Consider the following 6,277-nt stretch of genomic DNA (forward strand, 5'->3'; position numbering starts at 1 on the left):
TTTAATGACAACCCCGTCATCAGAAATCTTTCCAGAGATGCTGCCTGACTGGCTGAGTATATCCAACATTTTCTGATTTCATTTCAGATTTACAGGATTCGCAGTGCATTGCTTTTGAAACTAAAAAGTAAAATAAGTTGACGTCATTGAGATTCGAAAGTCAGTACCATTCTGCAACGGCAAATGTGATTCATGCGTGGTGTGTATCCTCCCTTCTGCCAGATAAAGAACATCACTGAATGGGTGCAGAACATTTTGAGGGGCGAATGGGAGCTGCTTAAGTCGTGATCTATGTGCTAACCACTGACATAAGGAAAGAAGGGGATGAGTTTCTTCAGTCAGAGTTTCAGGTGCAATTGAGGAAATTAATGAGCAGGACCACAAAGGTATTCTATGGATTATTCCCAGTGCCTCGCGCTATTGAGGTTGGAAAAAGCAACGTATGTCTGGATAAAAGGTGCACGAGGTTGGGCTACAGAATCCGCGGCATTTGGACCAGTTCTGGCGCAGGAGAGACCTGTTGCAGTAGGTCGAGTTGTACATCAATCGAGTTAGGACCAATGTCCACGCGGAAAGTTTAACAACTGGGGCGGGTGGGGGGTTGAACTAATTTGGCAGTGGATTTGTGTACCAGGATGAAACATCTGTAGATGTTGTAATTATGCATTATACACAATTCCAAACGATTATTAAATATCAACTATAGCAGTGAACGTGGCCTCAGACAGCGCACTTCGGCCCTACCTTGGGAAACGATATACCACGGCTCGGCAAAACCTTCCCTTACACCAAGCACACGCACAGGAAACAAAGGCACAGCAGACTTTGTTGAGGACCGTGGAGAGTAAAATGTTCTTCGATCAGTGATAGCTCTAAATATATTTTGGTGTCTCTGTGTTAAGTTGCAATTTGTTCTGTGGGTTATAAATATATTTTGTATATCTGTTTTAGTGTTTATGTATTTGAATGCAACATAGTTATTTATAATTGTATTGTGGAGCATCTGTATTTGTTATAAATGTATTTTCTGTGTACATCTTTGCATCTTGTAAACACCTCGCAAATAAACGTAAATACAATTATAGCACCGAGATACTTAGAGACAAATTCATAATAACACATATATGAACACAAATAATTTGATTATCAATGTTCCACACAATTTAATTTACAACTCACAGCTAGATGCACAAATATATATTATAAATTTCCCGCAAGGACACCGAAATTCATTACAAATAACAATACATTACACAAAAAATAAAACACGTCTACGGCGAGAATCTATGGAGTCTCAATAACTGAAGGCTTCTTGCAGAGAGCCGGCATAGACACGATGGGTTGAAAAGCTTCCTTCTGTGCTGAATGATTCGATGATTCTTTGTCTTCTTCCTTGTAAGACAGGCAGGACAGGCAGCTGTATGATGGGAGCACAAAGACCCCAGGACATGCAGCTCTAGTGGCGCAATCGGTTAGCGCGCGGTACTTATATGACAGTACAGGCTTGGGAAATGCCGAGGTTGTGAGTTCGAGCCTCACCTGGAGCAGCCGAGGCTTTTGCATGTGATGTTTGTACCTTTCAGAGTCTGAGGCCGTTTTCCATTTATCCATTTCTCTTGTCTATTCCGCCATGTACCACGGTGCTTTCTGTCTCTCTCGTTGCAGTCATCTCAATGTGAATCTGTGGATTATATCTGAATGAATACCCGTGCCTTTTGCCCACATGAAATAAATGAGGTGATCAAACAATTCTTCATCTGTCACTAGGGAGCGAATGAAGATATAGTTTATCGTAAATATAACATTCCCTCTTGAGTGATAGAGGTTCAATTCTGTACAAAACGAAACTATGATCACAACAGTTTCCAATAGCCGCCTTTTAATGTATTGTCGCAAGCGCTACCATTGTAGCTGAAGGAGTTTCATAATTAATAAACAAAGAAATCAAGCAATGAAACGTTAGAGATGGTTCTGAGAATGTGGAATGCCCTCGGCCAGACCAACATTTAAAACAAGGTTTAAAAACTGGCAGCTTGCAGGAGGAAGGGAAGAAAGGAAAGAGAGCCACAGAAAAGCCACGGGAGTTTCGGAAGCTAAGGGCGTTTGTCTCTGACCACAGCATAGTTGCGCACGGCACGGATATTGTTGCTGTTAAATATGAATAAAATGCAACGTTTGCTTGCAGCTGTTTCCGTTTCTGTCCCTTTTACCTAATTCTTAATTCCATTTGCCTGCGATGATTCCATAAATCTTCGTATCCTTGCCGAACAAAAATCGATCAATGTGAAACTTGAAAATGTCAATTGACCCCAACGTCGATAAATCTTTAGGGGAGGAATTATAAGACAGGTGCGATAGGCAGCTGTATGATGGGAGCACAAATACCACAAAGCATTCGCATCCAGCTCCAGCGACGGAATCGGATAGCACGCAGTACTTATATGACAGTGTAAACACCCAGGAAGGCCGAGGTTGTGAGCTCGCGCCTCCCCTAATAGAGCTGATGGCTTTGCTTGTGACATTTCGTCAGTAATCGAAGGTGCAATTGATGTATCCCCAAACCTTACCTACATATTCACTGTTTTATTCCAGCACAAAATATTGCAACGGAGGATGAAAATTGTACATATTTGTGGGTAGGAGTGGAGGCGTTTTGACATTTAATCAATAACTCTGATGTAAATAATAATGTGCCGGAAATACACTCGATTTCAAAGAGAAGATATGTAAACACATTGTTTATCTCGACATAATTCCTACACGACATTCAAAAGAAACAAGTATTTCCTGAACATTTCGCTAAAAATTATGTGCTCCGTGTTGCAATGGCTCGTGCATTGGACTTCTCGCTGATTCTGATCTATAGAAACATTAAAACTTATCGATTCGAGTCCCATCAAAGTCCAAATGTTAATTAATAGAATGTTTACTGCACAGCAGGAGGCCATTCGTCCCATCGAGAGTGTGCTAGCTCTCAGCTAGTACCAGTCCCCCGTCCTTTCCCCATAGCCCTGCAGGACAGGGTTGGCTGGTTCCGAGGCTGGAAAGTAATTTTTGCAACAAACCACAACTGCTTGTGATAGCCGGTAGGTTTAATGTTTTGGGCCTGAAATCCACTCAGGTTTACCTGTTCGCCGCTACACTGTTTAAAGCTCCATTCAGTGCTTGAATAACAAAGAGCTGTAGCTGCCGGGCTGCATTTCCCTCTCTCAGAGCCTGAGAGATCCGCCAGGGCGGGAGGCACCTTTAAACTGTCGCCCAATTATCCTTTACGCTTTTACAACATTTCAAGGGAGCAAAAGAATTTCCCCTCAAGCTGCAATGATCTTTTCTGTTATTGTCTTCGCATGCTTCTTTCTATCTCTCCCTATCTCTGCCTCTTGTATTTCTCTGGTTTTCGCTGATTGACTTCTCAGGTTTAATGGACTGACTGAGCTGATCTAACCAGCAACAAGGACAGCAATGGATAACTAAAGACGTGGACTATAGGATAGGAATGGTATAAATTAGGGGCAAATATCTTCACAGATATGTCCTTTCGCGCTCGCAGTGAAATAAAGCAGCACCGAATATAGTTGTCTTAAGGTAGAGTGTGCCTGAAGTGGATGCCGACACAGACGATAAAATATAAAGCTATAAATGCTTCAAAATCTTATTTGATAATACAGGTCACGTAATCAAAACTAGTTTTGTAAAGACATTCCAATATTGTTGTGTTGGAATAGTCAGCAATGCTCGCACGGCAGTTGGATGCCAGTTGGAAAGCTGGCTGAAAGAACACGCAGAACAGTGACTTTCTGCTGAACAGACCATGAGCCTCCTTCTTGAAAATAGTTCTTCAGTCCCGCTAAGAGGGGATTAAGCATCATGGGAGTTGAATGGGGCTGTGCCCACGTGTATAGCAGGACGTGTAAGGGGATTTTTCCCTTCCTTATCAAACAGAAATGACTCAGTTGCAGAATTTGCTCGCACCACTCGCAATTCGGCCCAAGGATGAGCCGAGCCGATCACGTGGAATTAATGCAATTTCTCCAGTCAGTAAATTCAGTTGGCATATCAAGAAAAATGTATGAAATGACCATGACTTAGTCAGTGAGCGCGCAGCATAATGGATAAGGTGTTTATTTAAGGTATGTACCATAATGGTACCAGGAAATTAAAATTTTGATAAGATTTGGATTCAAAGCCTAATTTATGTAATATTCAGTCAAATGCTTGGAAGGTTTATCAGCAACAAACGCTTAACAATGTAAATTGACACAATCGATTTGCAGTCCATCGCCTTAACCTCTCGTCTGCCATCTAGCACAACTCAGCTATTCTATTTCAGGCTTTTTGCATCCATACAGAAATACGCTGCAACAAGTCCCTGTCACGACGTGTCCTGCCCGTGCACCCAGATCGATAATGGTGAAAATGTACAATCAGCTTCTGTAAGCAAACGGCCTTCAATTATTACAGGATGCCTGTGAACTGTCTCCTCAAAAGATGAGGTGCAGGCCCCTTTTAATTGGACCAGACACCCTGGCCAAGCCGGTTTCAAAACCGACCAATATAGAATTCTCTACAGTTAAATCACATTAGGAGTACTGTGTGCAATTCTCATCGCTATATTATAAAATAAACTAGCGAGGCACTGGATAGGGTGCAGAGAAGATGGTATACTATCAGGAAAGAATCGACAAGCTCAATTTATTGTGTCGTGAAATGAGAAGTCTGAGGTGTGAACTAATAGAGCTCCTTAATATCTTGAAAGGTTTTGATAGAGTAGATACAGAGTGGTTTCACTTGTGGGGAAAGTATGACACATAGATTAGTGGGAAAGCAGGTTGTGTATAGGGCACAGAGAGGCTGCAACGAAATTTAGATAGGTTAAGCGAATGGGTGAAGGTTTGGCAGATCGAATACAGTGTCGGAAAATGTGAAGTCATCCACCTTGAAAAATAAACAGTAAAAGGGAATATTATTTGAATGGGGAGAAATTACAACATGCTGCGGTGCAGAGGGACCTGGGGGTCCTTGTGCATGAATCCCAAAACGTTCGTTTGCAGATGCAGCAGGTAAGGCGAATGGAATGTTAGTCTTCATTGCGAGAGGGATGGAGTGCAAAAGCAGGGAGGTCCTTATGCAACTGTAAAGGGTATTGTTGAGGCCGCACCTGGAGTACTGCGTGCAGTTGTGTTCACCTTACTTAATGAAGGATATACTAGCTTTGGAGAGGGTACAGAGAGGATTCACTGGGCTGATTCCGGAGAGGAGGAGATTAACTTATGATGAGAGATTGAGTAGACTGGGTCTTTACTCGTTGGAGTTCAGAAGGATGAGCGGTGATCTTATAGAAACATTTGAAATAATGAAAGGGATAGACAAGATAGAGGCAGAGAGGTTGTTTCCACTGGTTGGGGAGACTAGAACTAGGGGGCACAGCCTCAAAATACGGGGGAGCCAATTTAAAACCGAGTTGAGAAGGAATTTCTTATCCCAGAAGGTTGTGAATCTGTGAAATTCTCTGCCGAGGGAAGCAGTTGAGCCTAGCTGATTGAATGTATTCAAATCACAGATAGATAGATTTTTAACCAATAAAGGAATTAAGGGTTATTGGCAGCGGGCAGGTAAGTGGAGCTGAGTCCACGGCCAGATCAGCCATGATCTTGTTGAGTGGCGGAGCAGGCTAGAGGGGCTATATGGCCTACTCCTGTTCCTAATTTTATGTCCCATGTTCTTATTACTAGAGACCATCAATATAAGAAAAATCAGCAACAAATCAAATTGGGAATTAAGAAGGATCTTCTTTAGCCAGAGAGTGGTAAGGATGTAGAACTCGCTACCTCCAGACAGGTTGAATCAAATATTATAGATGCATGTAAGTAGCGGTTAGATAAATATATGAAGGAGAACTGAATGGAGGGCTATGCTGTTCGTGCTGGATGTGGAAAGAGGGGAGGATGCTCCAGTGGACCACAAATGTCGATATTGACAGGTTGGACCGAATATCCTGTTTTTGCATTGAATATCCTATGTAATCGTAAGAAGTCGACACCCATGGGTCCAATTCAAAAGTCAACTTCTCTCAACTTTCAGACCTAGAGGGAAAACACTGATTAATATTCCTGGCCTAGGGTGTTTCAAAAATATATCAAAATTGATGCTCTTTAAAACCAAACTTTGGGGCATCTGCCGTAAATTCTATTTTATGTGGCACCGTGTCAGCTGTATTTGATTTGTCTGAAGCATTTGTGGAGCGCCGTGTGACGTTTTACTCTGGTGAAGGCGCTAC

At 42.2% G+C, this 6,277-nt stretch overlaps 1 non-coding gene across 1 annotated transcript; it reads left to right on the plus strand.

The window, feature by feature from the left end:
* The first annotated feature begins 1,453 nt into the window (after nucleotides 1-1,453).
* On the plus strand, nucleotides 1,454-1,547 carry trnai-uau (transfer RNA isoleucine (anticodon UAU)). The gene is made up of 2 exons: nucleotides 1,454-1,491; nucleotides 1,512-1,547. It is a non-coding gene; the product is annotated as a tRNA-Ile (tRNA).
* The last annotated feature ends 4,730 nt before the right edge of the window (nucleotides 1,548-6,277 follow it).

This window comes from Pristiophorus japonicus, unplaced genomic scaffold (assembly GCF_044704955.1).
Source record: "Pristiophorus japonicus isolate sPriJap1 unplaced genomic scaffold, sPriJap1.hap1 HAP1_SCAFFOLD_29, whole genome shotgun sequence".
NCBI classification, from domain to species: Eukaryota; Metazoa; Chordata; class Chondrichthyes; family Pristiophoridae; genus Pristiophorus; species Pristiophorus japonicus.